Genomic DNA, 21,524 nt, shown 5'->3' on the forward strand with positions numbered 1-21,524 from the left:
CAGATAACTGTATGTGTGGGGTACAGAGATGAGGTAGTCATTCAAAAATCATGTTAAACACTATTATTGCACACAGAGTGAGTCCATGCAACTTATTATGTGACTTGTTAAGCACATTTTTACTCCTGAACTGTTATAGGCTTGCCATAACAAAAGGGTTGAATACTTATTGACTCAAGGCATTTCAGCTTTCATTTTTTAAATTAATTTGACATTATGGGGTATTGTGTGTAGGCCAGTGACACAACATCTCAATCTCATTTTAAATTCAGGCTGTAACACAACACTTTTTCAAAAAGTCAAGAGGTGTGAATACTTTCTGAAGGCACTGTAGCTAGCTACCCACGAATAATTGACATCTACCTTGTATAACATTAGTTTTATGTCATTTTTGGCTGTTTAACTAGCTGGCTAGCTAGATTATTACGATTCACGTATAGCTAGCTAGCTGATCATTTTAAAGTAAAATGTTTGCTTTGTGTATATCTTGTTTCGTCTTTATTGTTGCTATTGTCCTGGCTGGAAGAAGGTTCAGTGAATGGGGAGGTGCAGCATGAGGTAATTCAGTAGGGGGAGTGTGAGTGCTTCTTAAATGAAAGGTTTTATGCGTTCTTCACACTCTCGTCCTCACAAGAACGTACTCAATAGAATGTCCTCAGAGAATGCACTCAGAGCATGATAGTGTGGAGCACGGTAGTATGCATATTGAGAAACACCCTCAGTTTGAAGAGCAAGCTGACAGCAGCTCCACCCTGATGTGAGGGAAGGGAACACAGCTTAAAACCCTATTCAATCAAAAGGAATAGTTTCTAGTATACCATCATTTGAGTGAACACATTTTTTTTGAATATGTGTTGGGTTAGTTCAAAGATAAGCTATATAATCATTATTGCACAATGATAGACCGACCTTCTGAAGAGTGAACAGGAACAATAGGTTCACTAACATACTGCTCAGGTATTGTATGCAATATGTATTCAGTGGAGTTCTCTTTTTCTCAGCACTACTTGTCATGTAGCTACACTGGGTCCCTGTGCACCTGTCTAGTCCTAGACAAAGCCATTCCATTACACAGGAACAACAACCTGCCTGGCTGCCATCCATTCCTCTCTAAAGGATTCACCTAGCCACAGCCCATTATGTGCAGTGGGTCCTTTATTATTAATTAATAGTCTGTCTGGGTGGTATGCATTCATTAAGGCCCATTGTCCTACAGGAGAGGGTGAATTATATTGTCTGAAGAGAAACAAAGGGGAGAGACACAGGATGGACCGGAGCGGAAACACAGAGCAGAGGAGAGCAGAGCAGTCTACCATACCATACCCTTGCATACAAAGTAGGGTTTTGTCTCTCTTCTACCTCGCTGCTTGTCACCTTCTAACAGGGTATGTGTGGGGGTTGAGGGCAGCGTGGGTGTGTGTGTGGTGTGTGTGTGGGTAGTGTGTATGTGTGTATGTATGTGTGTGTGTGTGTGTGTGTGAGTGTGTGTGTGTACGTGCACATCAGCGCATACATGTGTGCTTGTGTGTGTGGTGAGAGATAAAGAGTACAGAAAAGGAGAGAAAGAGAGAGCCGAAGAAAGAGAAAAGTGAGAGAAGAAATGTAATCACCTTCCCCCTTTCACACACCTCAAACACTTTTCTGTGAAAAGATTTGCAGCATTGGAAACTTTTCTCCACACACGCCCGAATTTCGTCACATAAAGTTAATTGGAAAGGAATTTAAAATCCCCCAAAAATATCAGTCAAGGATGTAATTGCAAAGAAGCCCATACATGATAAGTAGTATTAAAACATGAATTTCCTTTTGCTCTGTTTCTTTCTTTACCCGACGAATGACTGCTGATAATGGGTGACCTTTGGCTCAATGTGGATCAGGACTATTCCGGTGCAATTAGACCTAATACAGAGAGAACTACATAATGGCATTATATTCACTCTGGTCAAAAGTAGCGTACTATGTAGGGAATAGGGTTCTATTTGGGACAAACTCAGTGTGCTGGCTAGGGTAAACACCACACACACCACTCCACACTGAAAGAGTGAGAGAGGCTGGCTCCAGCACTGGGCCAGAAGAATGGACTTAGTCACCTAGACTAAAGAGTAGATGGGTAGCTTGAGACCCCAGAAGGGTGTGTATGTGTGTGTGTGCGTGCGTGTGTGTGATAGACTTGGCTAGGTAAACATGCTTGACCTATAGGGCTATTATCTCGCCAGGTTTTATATATTGTCTGTGTTGGATGAATTAAGCCAGTATTAATTTAAGGGGATCAGGAGGGTAAAGGGGTGGAAGGAAGCTTAATCAAGCTTAATCTGTCTCCATAGTTTTACACAACAAACGACGAAGCATAGACAGCATAATGTATTTCAAACTCTAAGCCACAGATATACTGGAGTTTCTGGGTTGTGCTGTAATTCACTCAATGCTGCCCTTTATTTCAATGGCGAGGGTTTGATGACGTTATTTACCTACATAGAATGGGTCTGTGACAAACAATGGAAACATTAGTCTTTCAATGCCATTCACTGGCTGTACTACATCTTAATCAAGCCCTGCATTAAACATCTGTTATACGGGTTATAAACACACAGTGTCTAACACTACTCTACAGTTCTCTCTATCCAATGGTGAGTGACAAAACATTTGGTATGTCCAACTTCACACTTCAACCAGCTGGGTGTGTGTTACTGTTACTTCAGGCAGGCTGGGTGAGTACTGGTTTGGACCTTTGGGGAGGCGGAGTGTGTCCTCAGTCCTCATAAGTGGCCCTTAACTACCTTGTTTATCAGCCAGTTGTACAATGCCGCCATACCGCCGCGCACCACGCCACCTCTCGCAAGTATAACGGCAGGCGTAATTACAGGTAATAGTTGCTGAAAAGTACTTAATGAAAACAGGTGGTGAGCTCCGAAACAGTTTGAAAGTCATTAACGGAGTGGCATTGTCTTCCGCCACACTTTACGTTGAATTATGTGAGTGTGTGGCACTGAACCCAAATTGGCACTAATCAAAAACCCAAAAGCCCTAGTAAACAACAAGGCAGAAACTCATCTGGCTGGTGAAAATGAAAAAGACCATAAGGTTTGAAAAATGAATGGGGAGAAAAAGACATGGGACCATTTTGTACTGCTTCAAACACAATAGAAGTTAAATAACCTAGGCCATTAAAGGAGAATGGCAATTTTTCTCCACAGGAGAGGAAGGCTAAGTGCTATAGTAAAACACTGGCGTGAATCGATGGAGCTAACGCTGTTCGGTGGCAGAGAGAGAGAGAGCTAGAGAGAGAGAGCTAGAGAGAGAGAGAGAGAGAGAGAGAGAGAGAGAGAGCACGAGAGAGAGCGAGAAAGAGAGAGAGAGACTATACTTTGACAAGGTCAACACAACCAATAATAGACTTACAATAGAGTAATAGATGTACTTATGATCAAAGGGTTGTCAGTCCCTACACCGTTCTCCACCCCTTCCTTCAAATGCTTCTCCCTTTTCTGTGTTTGTGAGTAATCATACTAATCTTTCTTGTACTGTAAAGTTCAGAAGTTAGGCCAGGGGTTGATTACGTCCAAGACATTTGCAACCAGGGGTTGGAACCGGTTCAGGGAACAGAAAGTATTTTCGAGGAGCAGAAACAGAACCGGGAACAAAAGTGATCTCTATTGTTCTGGAACATAACCGTTATTAAAAAATTTTTAGAACCTCTTTTTTTTTTGTTCCCAAAAATATTCCTAATATCTAGTATATAATTCAGTAATTCAGTGAAGTTATAATGCTAGTAATAGCCTAAACACATTCTAATTCACATCATGTCATGATGTTCAGCGCTTCAAGCCAAGCCCCCTCCATGTCCACCCTTCTATCGCTCTACCCATCCGTGAAATGTATCTCGTGCCGGCACTTATCTGACCAATCAAACATGTAAAGCTTTCAAGTTCCGTAGCAAGCTGCTCTATCTGTGCTAATTAGTGGAGTGAATTAATGAGCTAAATGTAAAAACTATTTTGATTTCACTGGTAAAACAATATACGTAAAAGGAACCGTTACTTTTCTTTGGTTCGAACTGTTTCAGAGCTTTATTTCCTGATTGGAACACTGGAACAGAACGAAAAAACTAGGGGTTCTGTTCGGAATGGACCGATTGGAAAATAATGTTGGTTCCAACCCCTGCTTGTAACATTACTCTCACAACTGCATAATAAGGAGAAATAATACTTTTACAGCTGGTCTTTATTTAAGAAGGGTTAGATCACTCAGGAACTCAGTGAAAGGGTTAATTTATTCCCCTTTAAAAAGGAAAGGAGCACAGACCACACCTTTACTGTTTTGTCTCTCATACAGAGATAAATTAAAATACTAATTCTTAAGCAACGCGATTGGATGGCTGATTTTCAAATCAGTAGCAGCCAGTATATTTCTCAACTCTATGAAGGAAATGAAGAGAACAGCAGTTTTGCCACTTTGTTAGCAAAAGTTGCAGCACGTTACCTCATCCTTGCGGTAAGGCGAAAGCATAACTCTACGAAAAATCTAATTATATTAACACAGAAGATGACACTTCTCTGGCCCTGCTGAATGCTGTAGAATGTCCTGCCTTGTTGAAAGATACCACTGTTTATCACAATCTAAAGAAACATCCTGGGTAATATGAGCTAAAACCTTTTGATTCTAAATCATCCAAGGGCTAGGCTTCTCTCTCTCTCTCTCTCTCTCTCTCTCTCTGAGATCGGATGGGAAGAGGAGGCAGAAGAGGAGGAACGGAGGAGGCAGAGGAGGAGGGTGGTAACATAAGCCAAGCCAAGCCAAGCGGTGGCTAGGGAGAGGTAGATGAGCAGAAAGAAGGAGGTCAGAGAGAGTAAGTGATCAGAGGACCAAGCCATGGAACCACACCCATCTGCCACACACAACAATTTCCTCAATCAGCCAATCATGGGGCATTGCTGTGGGGACAGACAAGTGGACAGATACTGAATTGTGCACTCTCAGAGCAATGCAACATGACACTCCTGACTGAACCCCGTCATCCCTATCCCCACCCCGATCCCAGGGGTAGCAGAACATTGGTGCATCTGCAGAAGCCTCAATATACAGTACTGCACAGGAGCCCATTCACAACAATACTGTTCCACACACAGCTACTTAAAAACAAGCACAAGTATATATCCTGTTAAGTTTCATCAATTGTTTTGTCTTACAACAAAGCAAAATCAATGAACTGCAGCTACATAAGTATTTATTTATTTATCTTTATCCTCTTCTAATACATCACTGGCACCACAACAAAAGCTGTCTTCATACAGAGTGTGGAGTGATTGTGGAAAAAACAAGAGATATCATCTGCTGAGGATAATTGAGCCCATTTAACTGGAATGTGCTATAAAGGTTCACTGGCGTGGTTTGGGAAAGGAAAACAATGGCATGCTTGTTTGGCTTACAAAGACATTTCAGGGAACCAACCCAGCAGCCTTTTATTTCAATATGCATTTAAAGGGACTTATATAAAATGGGATATTTTACACGTTCAGAGCGATCTCAAATGGGGCGATTCTGATTGCAGCCATTACAGTTTAATGGTATATGAGTTTAGTGGTAGAAAACATTGTGGGGACCACTTTGATTTGGACTAGCTGGACTACGGTAAACAGGACTTTGGGTAATAGGGGCCACATCCGTCTCTCTCTCTCTCTCTCTCTCTCTCTCCTCTCTCTCTCTCTCTCTCTCTTCTCTCTCTCTCTCTCTCTCTCTCTCCTCTCTCTCTCTCTCTCTCTCTCTCTCTCTCTCTCTCTCTCCTCTCTCTCTCTCTCTCTCTCTCTCTCTCTCTCTCTCTCTCTCTCTCTCTCTCTCTCTCTCTCCTCTCTCTCTCTCTCTCTCTCTCTCTCTCTCTCTCTCTCTCTCTCTCTCTCTCTCTCTCTCTCTCTCTCTCTCTCTCTCTCTCTCTCTCCTCTCTCTCTCTCTCTCTCTCTCTCTCTCTCTCTCTCTCTCTCTCTCTCTCTCTCTCTCTCTCTCTCTCTCTCTCTCTCATCATTCAGAAAGACTGTAATTAATTGTGCAATTAAAGATTCTTAATCCTTGGCAGACACGGATGCTAATTGACCAGTGAAAACTGTGATATGATCATAAAGACAGGTTTTAACGTATTGCTTAATTACACTGGTGTGATCCAGAACTACAGAATAGTCACCATGGAGAAGCATAGATTCATCATGTTCCTTTAACACCCATTTGTTCTTCATATCACACTCTCTGTGTATCCAAAATGGCACAATATTCTCTATTTAGTGCACTACTTTTGATGGGCTCTGGTCAAAAGTAGTGCACAATATAGGGAATAGGGTTTAATTGTGGACGCAGCCTCTATAGTTCTATATAGGGACTGACGGTACAAGCATGCACTTCGGGTCAATGGGCTGTGTGTTATGTTCATGATATAAATATGAAACATTGTTTATGATGCAGCTGTAAGAGAACATGGCTGTAATCGAGCTACACACACAAACACACCTTTACTCATGACAACAAGTTGGGCAACCACTTTGCAGCTCTAACAGTAAACCCACCAGACTGCAGTTTTAAACCTAAACCAACTCAACAGGTGAAATTGGGACTTGTCATGACATCATCAGGGTTGCCTTTTTTTGTTTAGCCTGCGTTCGTTTGCATAAAATATCTTAAATGATTCCCTTAAGGATTTACCTTAAGGAATAATTTCCCCTTACCTAAGGGAATTGTTTAAGGGCATTGCATAGAGCCCCTCAAACGTTTTCCTTAGGTAAGGGCATACTGGGAAAAAGAGTATCTGGTTACCATAGAGACGACCTGATTCACTGACTGAATGTCTCCTCACAATTTATTTTGGGAGATCGCAAAATAGAGCTTCTACATTCAAGAAAGGAGAAACAAATTGATTCTGAAGATAATAAAACATGTTTAGTTTAGTTACTTTTTTCTCAACTTGTTTTTATTACCTTCTAGCACGTCAAGCTAACTTACAGAGTAGGTAGCTAGCTAATCAGCAAGCTTTGTAGCCATGGATTGTGCACCTTCCATTGTTTAGCTAAGTAGCTAGCCAGCCAGTGGCGGCTCCTGAAAAAATTCTCAGGGGGGGCAATTTTTCTGATGATTTAGGTGACCTACACACATTTTAAAAAAGATATGTCCAGCAACAACATGAAGACAGGGGCAGCATATAAGTCAATACCAGAAGCATTTATTGACTGATCTCAAAAGTGTTGGCTTACAAAAGCAAAATAAGTTATCACAGTAAAAATAATCAAGGGTGTTCTTTCACATTCCTCAACACTGCATAAACAATATGCATTTCCATAAAACACCTCATCTAATTGTGCCACAAAGTTGACAAGTCCAAGAAAAATACCAGGGTTGGTGGAGCCCTCAGTTTCATCTTTGCCTCGCAAAGCTAACTCAAACACTCCGCAAAACCTCACACACTGGATTAGCCGGCTGAGGATGTGGCGGTTCTTGCTAACCTCATCATTGTGGCGGCGGACAGCTAGCCTGTATCCCTCATCCAGTTGAGTGGCAATGTTCACTCTCCCCAAAGCAGACAATCTCAAACAGCTATCCATGTGGGTCTTTGACAGCTCATGTTTCTTAATCTTTTCTGAAAGATGGTGCATGTCCGTTACACCAGTCGCTGTCCAAGCGGTGCTGTCTGCCGTGCTGCCTTCAGGGTGAAAGAGTAAGCAGGGGTAGCAGAAGACTGCATTAGCTACATCGCAGCCTGCTAGCCAGGTTTTTCGTTCGTACCAATTTTTGGAAAATCCTCGGGTGTAGGACTTTCCCCCTTTAGTAGAAACCTGTTTAATTATTAAATTTGGTCTGGGAGGTCCTAATTGTTTCGTTGCCAATTTATCTTGATTTGTTCGCCGACAAAAAGGAACTTCTTTCAAAGAGACAATCGAGTTGCACTGAACGCTAGCCATCTTGACAGTAGTACGTGAATTGATTGACGCTGCTACCCGCTCTTTTCTTAGTTACGTTCATGGTTATGTTACGTATGACGAAAGCGCGTAAGTGCAAGCCCTCCCGGAACCCATAGAGATTGTATTGAAAGCTCTGATATTTGAAAAAAAAAGATTTTACATGAGAGTCTATGAGAGACTTCTGGGGCGATTTTCAACCTGACTGAAATCGCCCCAAAAGGAGCGGGTCCATTTGAAGCACGACTTTAGCCTGATTGGACATTTAATGGCAGATCAGACGTCTAGATTAGAACACTGATAACTACTGTTGCCGTGATATAATTGATTAGAAAAAAAATCCCTTCCTTTTCCCGTTTGGCAGTGCGTCGCCCATATCGCCCTAATGAACACACCGCCCCTGTAGCCAGCTATACACCTAGCTAGCTGGTTGATGTTTTCCTTTTGCAACCAGGGCAGAGGAAAGAAACATTCACCTCCACAAATGCTTTTTAACCTACATTGATATCCTTTCTGAATGAAGCACTTAAGAATGAAGAACTTTTTCATTTAATTTAAGGGGGAAATTTGGATTAAAATGTTTTGTGCAACTGACTTAATGTTAAGGAAACTGGTATGCACTAGGTGCTAAAGTAACTAATTTCTCTGTGGTGTGGCCAGCCGCCATGGCTACTGAGGCGTGACATTGACTTATTTATCACAGGAGAGGAAGGTGAAATGCAATCTTGGCTTGCAGCGTCGGGGTGCCGACATGTCGCTCTCAGCTGTAAGCACACAGAGCAGCGGTGCACGCTGGGTAGATAAACGGGACAATAAATAAACCAGCCAATGGCGTGTTGTTGCTGTGGCAGGGGGGGCGTTGGCCTCTGTGTTTGCATGTCAGAATTGTGTTTGTGTGATGTGCTGTTTTAATGTTCTCACAGGACCGCGCGCTGCGGCTCCTGCCATTCCTGGTCTTAGCGTAGTAGGTAATTGCATCTGCAGAAATGAATTATTCAGAGAGGTAGAAGGGGGGACTGGGGACTAGGTGTGTGTGTGTGTGTGTGTGTTGACTGGGACTACTGACTAGAGTAGCATCGTAGCACAGCAAAGTGCAGAGGTAAGGTTTCATCAAGTACAGGTTGGGTCTCCTATGATTCCCCTGTGCTGTTGTTATTTCCATGGTGATTGCTTTTCGATGTAGGCCTGTTGGAGATTCTTATCTCATTGTGCACTGGCCCTTTCTGTTGTTTCATTCATACTCTCGCTCTCTCTCACATTTTTCTCTCTCTCTCTTTCTGTCTCTCTTTCCAACTCTACATTACCTCTGTCTCTCTCAATATCTCTCTCCACTACCTCCCTTCATATCACCATGTTTTTAACCTCTTAGTCTCACTCAATATAGGACTCACTATTGTCCTTGTCTATGCTACTTACTATGGCACTTCCTTCACCTCATCTTAGCAGTTTGAGCGTTGTGCCAGTAACCGAAAGGCCACTGGTTTGAATACCCGAGCCGACAACATGAAAAATCTGTCGACGTGCCCTTGAGCAAGGCACTTAACCCTAATTTGCTCCAGGGGTGTGGTACTACTTTGGCTGACCCTGTAAAACAACACATTTCACTGCACCTGTTCAGTGTATGTGACAATAAAAACACATTGATTATTAGTAGTAGTAGGAACACAATGACAATACCTTCTGGAATAAAATACACAGAGAGACTGAAAAATACACACATGCGTTTTGCAGAGCCATGGAGTATAAGTACTTAATGCAAAACATGAGGTATTCATGACATGAACTCCCAATTCCCAGCCTACGCAGAGCAGAGGATCAGTGTTGTCAGCATGGCTTGCATCACAAATTACACCTTATTCCCTGTATAGTGCACTACTTTTAGCCAGAGCCCTATGGGCCATGGTCAAAAGTGATGTGCTATATATGGAAGAGGGTGCCATGTCAAATGCAGCCTTAGTCTGCAGCCAGAGCCAAAACTGGGGATGACTCAGGAAGAGTCAAGCTGATTCTTTCCTCACATCCTCCCCCTCCAGGCCACTGATTAGGCCCTCTGGGGCCAGAGAGGGCCTGCATGTTAACCTCCCTCCACCAGGTGGCGAACCCCCCGGAGCTCAAATCATTGACTTACCTCTCCTCACTCCGCCTCACACCCACTCACCCCCACTCATCCACTTCCCTGAGCTCTAATTCCTGGCATATAAGACCCACCATGGACTCGATAGTCGGCACAGCAGCCATTGATCTAAAGCCCTTATTTATTCAACATCTTTACAGCTAATAGTTCTCCGCTCCCCTCTGGTTTGGACAGCACTGGGTAAAGGGTGACGGCCCAGCCCATCAATAATTAGCAATGACGGCCCTATCAATAAGTCGGTCCATCTGTTCTGCAGCATCTGGTTCTCTCTCACCCACTCGCTGCTCTTTGAAAATGTATTCTGCTACTCCTGAGACACAGTGGAGAGAGAGAGCACGACAGCAAAGGCAAACCTAATCAAACTAACAAAGACAAAGAGAAAGGAATACTCAACCCTGAACTATTGCCGTTAACCTTTTCTGATCCGTTGTGAGAGCATGCATAACACTTCACATTTGGGGTTTTTGCAAACACAAGGCACAGTAAATTAATTCCTGTGAAACACACACATCACCTCTCACAATATACCAATGAAAGAGATGTGGTACTGGTTTCACCACTGACATAAAAATTTTACATTTACCATTTTAGTCATTTAGCAGACGCTTTTATCCACAGCGACTTACAGTTTGTGCATTCATCTTAAGATAGCTAGGTGGGACAACCACATATCACAGGCATAGTAAGTACACTTTTCCTCAATAAAGTAGTTATCAGCAAAGTCAGAGCTAGAAAGGGGGGAGGGGAGGGAGTCAAGTGTAAGTGTTGGTTCGGGGGGGGGGGGGGGGGGGGAGTCGAGGTGAAGAGGGGGATTATTTAAAATAATATTTGAAGAGGTAGGGTTTCAGGTGCTTTCGGAAGATGGGCAGGGACTCTGCTTTCCTAGCTTCAGCAGGAAGCTGGTTCAACCATTGGGGTGCCAGGACAGAGAAGAGCTTGGAGTGGGCTGAGTGGGAGCTGCCCTCCCTTAGGGGTGGGAGGGCCAAGATAATCATAGCATTACACATTAAACATCACAAAGCAAATGTCAACTAGACAAACAAGATCCTCTCCATGTTGATTTATATGTATTATGTCAATATGAGAAATGTCCTCTCTCTCTCCTTCTCTGACAGCAGCATGCCTATAGTAATTCACTCGCACTATTATTTGAAACTCCACTGTGGTGGATAAGGGCCTGGATGATGTGTTTATGGTGACACACACGCGTGCACAAATGTACATATAGGCAGGCACGTACACACACACACATCTTAAACAAGTGTGTGTGTGTGACAGTGAGGCAAATACCAGTCCCTCTCTCCCCCATGATTTATTTGCAATAACTATCAGTGGTGGAGCCCTGCCCTCATAATCTGAATTTTATGAACATACTTGTATGGATTATTGAGATCCTGAATGCTAAGGAGAGTAATGAAGTGTTAGTGCGCTAGCTAGCCCTCTCCCATCTACACAAGCTTAGAAAGGTTCTCAGGAGAGAGAGATAAACCAAGAAGAGAGAATGAGAGAGGGAGAGACAGAGAAAAAGAGAGAAGGAGAGATGATTAGTATTGTGTCTCTATGGCTGCGTTCACAGGCAGCCCAATTGCAATTCTGATATTTTTTCCAATAATTAGTCTTTGACCAATCACATCAGATCTTTTCACATCAGATATTTTTCAGAGCTCATCTGATTGGTCAAAAGACCAATAAGTGAAAACAATATCAGAATTTGGGCTGCCTGTCTGAATGCAGCCTAAGATGGGATTTTTTATCAAGTCACAGTTGAGAAGAGGAAGTAACCATCATCAATCTGTTGCTGAATGGGAGCTGGGCCAGAGGTGGTATAGTATTATGCTTTTATTCTTTCTGTATTTATCTTCTATTGTCTAAGACATTGTTAACATTGAATCAGCAAGTGAGTTCCCTCAGGTATATAAAATACAGAAAAAATACAAAAGTAATGGAAAAATCTATTACTGTTTTGTTGTTTACTTTTTTGTTATAGGTTTCAAATAAGACAGGAAGAATGCTTAACCCAGGCCAGTATTCATCTGACCGAAAAGTTATGATTCTAGTGTGAACCGGAGAGGTCCATCCAGGTGTAAGAATGCCATGGTGTGCCATAGGGTAGAGATAGGGTTAACTCAGAGGCAGACTGAGTGTCATATGTGGTTAAAGCAGAGGCCTCCTGTACACTATAGCGTAGTTAGGTTGAAAGCTAAGCCATGCTATCCTATTACCAAATGATAGAGTTAGGGTTAACGCAGAGACAGGTTGAGTGCTATAGGGTAAAGTTAGGGTTAAAGCCTAAACCCTGCTGTCTGCCTGGCCACTCAAATGATAGGGAGACTGTCATACCTGCTGATTGCAGGGTGGAGCAGGGCAGGACACTATCTTCACCATCTGTTACTAGACAGGGAAAGTCACCCCAGAACTGCTCACACAAAAGTCTGTGTGTGTGTGTGTGTTTGTGAGCTGGACTCTGCCTATCTGTGTGTGCATCCGGGTCTGTCTGTATGGAAACGCACAATCACATCCCAGTCTGTGTGTGTGTGTGTGCATATGTGTGTGTGCGCACGTCCTGCATGTGCATGTGTGCCCTCTCACGTGTGTCTCTGTGAGATTATGTGTACAGATAGGATAGTGGCAGATAACCAACCCCTGGAGAAGGTCTGTGTTAATATGATTTGGAAGAAGGACCAAGTGAGTCCATATCTGCTGAGTCCCAAATGGCACCCTATTCTCTACATAGTGCGCTACTTTTGACACGGTTAAAATAAATGCACCGTGTAGGGAATATGGTGCCATTTGGGATGCATACCATATACAGTGGGAAAAAAAAGTATTTAGTCAGCCACCAATTGTGCAAGTTCTCCCACTTAAAAAGATGAGAGAGGCCTGTAATTTTCATCATAGGTACACGTCAACTATGACAGACAAAATGAAAAAAGAAATCCAGAAAATCACATTGTAGGATTTTTTATGAATTTATTTGCAAATTATGGTTGAAAATAAGTATTTGGTCAATAACAAAAGTTTCTCAATACTTTGTTATATACCCTTTGTTGGCAATGACACAGGTCAAACATTTTCTGTAAGTCTTCACAAGGTTTTCACACACTGTTGCTGGTATTTTGTCCCATTCCTCCATGCAGATCTCCTCTAGAGCAGTGATGTTTTGGGGCTGTCGCTGGGCAACACAGACTTTCAACTCCCTCCAAAGATTTTCGATGGGGTTGAGATCTGGAGACTGGCTAGGCCACTCCAGGACCTTGAAATGCTTCTTACGAAGCCACTCCTTCGTTGCCCGGCGGTGTGTTTGGGATCATTGTCATGCTGAAAGACCCAGCCACATTTCATCTTCAATGCCCTTGCTGATGGAAGGAGGTTTTCACTCAAAATCTCACGATACATGGCCCCATTCATTCTTTCCTTTACACGGATCAGTCTTCCTGGTCCCTTTGCAGAAAAACAGCCCCAAAGCATGATGTTTCCACCCCCATGCTTCACAGTAGGTATGGTGTTCTTTGGATGCAACTCAGCATTCTTTGTCCTCCAAACACGACGAGTTGAGTTTTTACCAAAAAGTTATATTTTGGTTTCATCTGACCATATGAGATTCTCACAATCCTCTTCTGGATCATCCAAATGCACTCTAGCAAACTTCAGACGGGCCTGGACATGTACTGGCTTAAGCAGGGGGACACGTCTGGCACTGCAGGATTTGAGTTCCTGGCGGCGTAGTGTGTTACTGATGGTAGGCTTTGTTACTTTGGTCCAAGCTCTCTGCAGGTCATTCACTAGGTCCCCCCGTGTGGTTCTGGGATTTTTGCTCACCGTTCTTGTGATCATTTTGACCCCACGGGGTGAGATCTTGCGTGGAGCCCCAGATCGAAGGAGATTATCAGTGGTCTTGTATGTCTTCCATTTCCTAATAATTGCTCCCACAGTTGATTTCTTCAAACCAAGCTGCTTACCTATTGCAGATTCAGTCTTCCCAGCCTGGTGCAGGTCTACAATTTTGTTTCTGGTGTCCTTTGAAAGCTCTTTGGTCTTGGCCATAGTGGAGTTTGGAGTATGTCTGTTTGAGGTTGTGGACAGGTGTATTTTATACTGATAACAAGTTCAAACAGGTGCCATTAATACAGGTAACGAGTGGAGGACAGAGGAGCCTCTTAAAGAAGAAGTTACAGGTCTGTGAGAGCCAGAAATCTTGCTTGTTTGTAGGTGACCAAATACTTATTTTCCACCATAATTTGCAAATAAATTCATTAAAAATCCTACAAAGTGATTTTCTGGATTTTTTTTCTCAATTTGTCAGTCATAGTTGACGTGTACCTATGATGAAAATTACAGGCCCCTCTCATCTTTTTAAGTGGGGGAACTTGCACAATTGGTGGCTGACTAAATACTTTTTCCCCCCACTGTATACAACTGATCCTAAGGGGACAGGGCTCTATAATGGCTCCAGGGTAAGGGGACAAACAGGGGAGGGAGGAGGATAATACTGTTTTCACTGACAAAACACCAGCCAGAAAGATAGACACACAGAGTTGTTCCCTATACAGATAGAATGACACTGCCCTGCAGATTGTATTAACAAGTGAGATCTGCCATGAGCCCTCCCTCAGATCAGCCATTCATCAAACAAAGGGGGCCTGCCAGCTGGGACTGAGGGAAGTGTTTGAGCTGTGTGTGGGGTGGGGGGATAAGTCTGGAAACTCATTAAAGTCTGGAGAAACTACCCACTGGACAGATGTGAATTCAACGTCTAGTTTTGATGTAAAATGTTTGAGTTGTCAACTAACGTGAAATCAACAAAACATTTCACCTTGTGATTGGATTGAGTTAAAAGCTGGCTGAAAAAGATACTAAATTCCCTCACGTTGATGACGTTTTGCAAATCCAATCCGTTTTCCACGTTGATTCAACGTCATCACATAAAAAAATTTGTTGTTGAAATGACGTGGAAACAACGTTGATTCAACAAGTTTTTGCCCAGTGGGTATAGCCCATGTGGATCCCTGTGGCACTGATGATAAGGTCCAAGACAGAAGGTCACAGACAAAAAAGTAACATAGTGGTGGTGTTGGGGGGTGGGAATAGCCCTATGGCTGAAGCCTCCATTACTATGGGATACTGCCATATCAGAGCTAGGATGTGAAATGTAGGGTAGGGGTAGCGATGGTGTGGACAAGTGATCAGTGATGTGAGTAAATCTGATATACATTTGATTGGCATGATTACTTACCACCTCTCTGGGTAGATGGGAGTCCTCTTGGCGTGGGACTAGCAGACTGACTGTTCCTCCCATGGGTGTGGCCCTAAGTAGAGCTACCACCTCTTCCTGAGTCCTCCCGTTCAGATCTACTCCATTCACCTGGACACACACACACAAACGTGCACACGCACGCACACAAGCGCAGACACACACATACATTCACACACGCAAACACATAAACATGCACACAAACAGTTAGGGAATGTATTACAGATTTTTTATTAAACAAAAATGTTACTGCCTTGTATTACGTGTGAAACAATTACTAATTTAATTCCACACATAATCATTCTCTGTTTGCATAGAGGAACTGTGACTATTTCCAAGACCGGAAATTTTCCAATTACATAGTCTATGATTTTCATGTCATTCTGATTGGACTGTTGACACAAGATTATAACATGCAGTTCCCTTTGTTTAGCCACTCAAAGCTCAACATGAACAGCCCTATAGGTACTCTACTCTGTGATTTACCACTTATTTAAATGGCAATGCCCTTTCAATCAGCCTCTGTGTCACTAGCATACTGGTAATGGCATTGGCGCAAATCAATGATCATGAATGACAACTGGTATGAAGGCATGCAGGTGTTTCAATCCACATGACATAAGGCAGTCTTTGTCGATTGGATGTTACTAAGAATAAAATTAATGGAAGGAAGAGGAGAAATAAAGGGTTGTAGCAGGACAAGTGTAATGAAGAGCAGTGGTGGAAAAAGTACTAAATTGTCATACTTGAGTAAAAGTAAAGATACCTTAATAGAAAATGACTCAAGTAAAAGTGAAAGTCACCCAGTAGAATACTACTTGAGTAAATGTCTAAAAGTATCTGGTTTTAAATGTACTTAAGTAAAGTGGTGGAAAAAGTACTCAATTGTCATACTTGAGTAAAAGTAAAAAGTGAAAGTAAATGCTATACATCAAATTCCTTATATTAAGCAAACCAGACGGCACACTTTTCTTGTTTTTAAAATTTACGGACAGACAGGGGCACACTCCAACATCATTTACAAACGAGTATTTGTGTTTAGTGAGTCCGCCTGATCAGAAGCAGTAGGGATGACAATGCGTTATATTGATAGGTGTGTGAATTGGACCATATTGCTGTCCTGCCTGAGCATTCTTCCTCTTCATACTCCTCTTAATCAGCGGTGTAAAGTACTTAAGGAAAAGTACTTTAAAGTGCTACTTACGTCGTTTTTGGGGGTATCTATACTTTACTTTACTATTTACATGTTTTACAACTTTTGTTTGCTCCACTACATTCCTAAGGAAATTATGAACTTTTTACTCCCATACATTTTCGCTGACAACCAAAAGCACTTTGTTTCACGTAAACATGGCTCTCAAGTGATTGTCTGTCGAAATCGGTCCAGCCAGATGGGTCCTCAATTCATCACGCAGACAGGAATAAATATCTCTCCGGGAAGCAGAAGGGCAGAGGTGTGTGTTTCATGATTAAAGACTCATGGTGTAATTGTAGTAACATACAGGAACTCAAGTCCTTCTGTTCACCCGACCTAGAATACCTCACAATCAAATACTGACCGTATTATCTCCCAAGATATTTTTTTATAGTCACCCTCAAGCCGATACCACGACGGCCCTCAAAAGAACTTCACTGGACTTTATGCAAACTGGAAACCACATATCTTGAGGCTGCATTTATTGTAGCCGGGGATTTTAGCAAAGCAAATTTGAGGACTAGGCTGTCGAAGTTCTATCAACATATCTAAAATCCTTGACCATTGCTATTCGAACTTCCGGGATGGTTATAAGGCCCTCCCCCGCCCTATTTTCGGCAAATCTGACCACGACTCTATTTTGCTCCTCCCTTCATATAGGCAGAAACTCAAACAGGAAGTACCCGTGCTAAGGACTATTCACCACTGGTCTGACCAATCGGAATCCATGCTTCAAGATTGTTTTGATCACGCGGACTGGGATATGTTCTGGGTAGCTTGCGAAAATAATTTAGACTAATACTCTGAAACGGTGAAGTGTATAGGTGATGTTGTGCCCACTGTGACTATTAAAACCTACCCTAACCAGAAACTGTGGATAGATAGCAGCATTCACGCAAAACTGAAAGCACGAACCACCACATTTAACCATGGCAAGGTGACTGGGAATATGGCAGAATACAAACAGTGTAGCTACTCACTCCGCAAGGCAATTAAACTTGCAAAACAACTTGCAAGACAAAGTGGAGTCGCAATTCAACGGCTCAGACATTACATTTACATTTTAGTCATTTAGCAGACGCTCTTATCCAGAGCGACTTACAGAAGCAATTAGGGTTAAGTGCCTTGCTCAAGGGCACATCGACAGATTTTTCACCTAGTTGGCTCGGGGATTAGAACCAGCGACCTTTCGGTTACTGGCACAACGCTCTTACCCACTAAGCTACCTGCCGCCCGACACGAGACGTATGTGGCAGGGTCTACAGACAATCATGGACTACAAAAGGTAAACCAGCCATGTTGCCGACACCGACGTCTCGCATCCAGACAAGCTAAACACTGACTTCGCCCCGCTTTGAGGATAACACAGTGCCACCGACGAGGCCCACTACCAAGGACTGTGGCCTCTCCTTCTCCGTGGTCGATGTGAGTAAGACATTTAAGCATGTTAACCCCCGCAAGGCTGCCGGCCCAGACGGCATCCCTAGCCGCGTCTTCAGAGCATGCGCAGACCAGCTGGCTGGTGTGTTTACGGACATATTCAATCTCTCCCTTTCCTAGTCTGCTGTTCCCACATGCTTCAAGATGGCCACCATTTTTCCTGTACCCAAGAGAGCAAAGGTAACTAAACTAAATGACTATCGCCCCGTAGCACTCACCTCTGTCATCATGAAGTGCTTTGAGAGACTAGTCAAGGATCATATCACCTCTACATTACCTGTCACCCTAGAACAACTTCAATTTGCTTACCGCCCCAATAGATCCACAGACAATGGAATCGCCATCACACTGCACACTGCCCTATCCCATCTGGACATGAGGAATACCTATGTAAGATTGTTGTTCATTGACTATAGCTCAGCATTCAACACCATAGTACCCTCCAAGCTCATCATTAAGCTCGAGGCCCTGGGTCTGAACCCCGCCCTGTGCAACTGGGTCCTGGACTTCCTGACGGGCCGCCCCCAGGTGGTGAAGGTAGTAAACAACATCTCCACTTCGCTGATCCTCAACACTGGGGCCCCACAAGGGTGTGTGCTCAGCCCCCTCCTGTACTCCCTGTTCACCCTTGACTGCGTGGCTAAGCACGCCTCCAACTCAATCATCAAGTTTGCAGACTACACAACAGTAGTAGGCTTGATTACCAACAATGACGAGATCGCCTACAGGGAGGAGGTGAGGGCTCTGGGAGTGTGGTGCCAGGAAAATAACCTCTCACTCAACGTCAACAAAACAAAGGAGATGATCGAGGACTTCAGGAAACAGCAGAGGGTGCACCCCCCTTTCCACATCGACGGGACCGCAGTGGAGAAGGTGGAAAGCTTAAAGTTCCTTGGCGTACACATCACTGACAAACTGAAATGGTCCACTCACACAGACAGTGTGGTGAAGAAGGCACAACAGAGCCTCTTCAACCTCAGGAGGCTGAAAAAATTTGGATTGGCACCTAAAACCCTCACAAACTTTTACCAATGCACAATTGAGAGCATCCTGTCGGGCTGTATCAACGCCTGGTATGGCAACTGCAGCGCCCGCAACCGCAGGGCTCTCCAGAGGGTGGTGCGGTCTGCCGAACGCATTACCGGGGGCAAACCACCCAGCCTCCGAGACACGTACATCACCCGATGTCACAGGAAGGCCAAAACGATCATCAAGGACAACAACCACCCGAGCCACTGCCTGTTCACCCCGCTTTCATCCAGAAGGTGAGGTCAGTACAGGTGCATCAAAGCTGGGACTGAGAGAATGAAAAACAGCTTCTATCTCAAGGCCATCAGACTGTAAATAGACATCACTAGCACATTAAAGGCTGCTGCTGCCTATTGAAATCACTGGCCACTTTAAGAAATGGAACACTAGTCACTTTAATAATGTTTACATATCTTGCACGACTCATCTCATATGTATATACTGTATTCTATTCTACTATATCTTTGTCCATGCCGCTCTGTCATTGCTTGTCCATATGTATATATTCTTAAATTCCATTCCTTACTAGATTTGTTTGTATTGGGTATATGTTGTGAAATTGTTAGATATTACTTGTTAGATATTACTGCATTTCGCTACACCCGCAATAACATCTGCTAAAGACGTGTATGTGACAAATACAATTTGATTTGAGTTGACTGGAGGATGAAGAGGACTGTAGGTGACCAGTTTTAACAGAGACACATGGAAGGACGAGGAGGTTTTATACTAACGGGGTAACTGGAGGCGGTACGTGACAGGGTTGATGCGATGGGTTATCTTGAAGGAACCAATGGAGCGAGGACAGAACTTTTTGCAGGGGAGGCAGAGTCGGATGTCTCTGTTAGAGTGCCACACACGCTGTCTGGGTGAAAGAGTGGCGTACGTCGGCGGAGTCTGTCGGCAAAGCATTTCTGAGTATTAGAGGCTTCCTGCAGATGCCGGTGAGTGGTCTCCCATACCCGCTCACTATGCCGAAAACAGTCATCGACAGCTGGGACAGTACCAGGCTCCGCCTCCCAGGGAGACATGGGGGGTTGGTAACCAAGGACACACTGAAACGGAGTAAGGCGGAGGGATGAATGCATGAGTGAGTTTTGTGCATATTCGGCCCAGGCCATATACCGACTCCAGTCATGTGGAGAGGCAGAACATTGTTGGCGGAGGTACTTCCCTATTTCTTGGTTCAGGCGTTCCGTCTGCCAGTTGGTCTGGGGAAGATACCCGGAGGAGAGGCTGAGGGCGACCCCCAGTCGGTCACAGAAAGCTCGCCACACCCGGGAGACAAACTGGGGCCTGCAGTCAGAGACGATGTCCTCCGGAATCCCATACAGACGGAACACCTGTTGGAACATACACTCAGCCAATTCCATGGCGTTAGGTAAATGAGGAAGAGGAACCAGACAGATTTTTGAAAAACGGTCTACTATGACAAGGATAGTGGTGTTACCAGAGGATTCAGGAAGGTATGTGTTGAAGTCAACAGCTATGTGGGACCAGGGTCTGTGAGGGATTGGCAACGGCTGAAGCTTACCGGAAGGAATATGATGAGGGCTTTGGAATTGGGCGCAGACTGGACTGGAGAGTACATAATCCCTGACGTCGGATGCCAGTGAGGAACACCAGAACTTACGGGCTAGGAGTTCAGTGGTTCGTGTAACGCCTGGATGTCCTGACCCCAAGGACGTGTGACACCATTGTATCAGTTGGGGTCTAACAGCTGCTGGTACGTAGCTCTTCCCAGCTGGTGTCTCAGGAGGAGCCGGGTCTGAGGTTAGGGCTTCTTGTATGGCAGAGTGAACCTCCCACTGTACCGGTCCCATAATGCAAGAGGAAGGAAGAATGGGTGTAGGGTCTGAGTTACTGGTCGGAAGGTCAAACTGGCGGGAGAGAGCATCAGCTTTTATGTTTGTCTTTCCAGGGATGTAAGTAACATGAAAATGGAAGCGTGTGAAGAAGAGAGCCCAGCGGGCTTGTCTGGAATTTAACCTCTTGGCCCCTCTGATATATTCCAGATTACGATGATCTGTTAGGATGAGAAAGGGATGTTGTGCGCCCTCCACCAGTGGCGCCACTCCTCGAGGGCCAGCTTGATGGCGAAGCGTTCTCTGTTCCCCACATCGTAATTCCTCTCAGCGGGGGATAACTTCCTGGAGAAGAAGGCACAAGGATGTGATTTTGGAGGTGTTCCCACCGGCTGAGAGAGTATGGCTCCTACACCTACTTCGGAGGCATCCACCTCCAGGGTGAAAGGAAGGGTCGGATCAGGTTGGCGAAGGACAGGAGCTGAGGTGAAGAGGCGTTTCAAGGTGTTGAAAGCAGTCAATGCGGTATCAGTCCATTGAAGGGTCCGGGTCTGTTGGCTGGTAAGGGCAGTGAGGGGAGCTGTAGTAGAACTGATGTTCCGAATGAACAGGCGATAGAAGTTGGAGAACCCAATGAAACGTTGGAGTTCCTTAACGGTGGTGGGTTTGGGCCAGTTACTGACAGCGGTGACTTTGTTCTCATCCATGCTGACCCCTCCAGGTGTCAGTACAAAACCAA

This window comes from Coregonus lavaretus, assembly GCF_964263955.1.
Source record: "Coregonus lavaretus genome assembly, chromosome: 2".
Lineage (NCBI taxonomy): Eukaryota > Metazoa > Chordata > Actinopteri > Salmoniformes > Salmonidae > Coregonus > Coregonus lavaretus.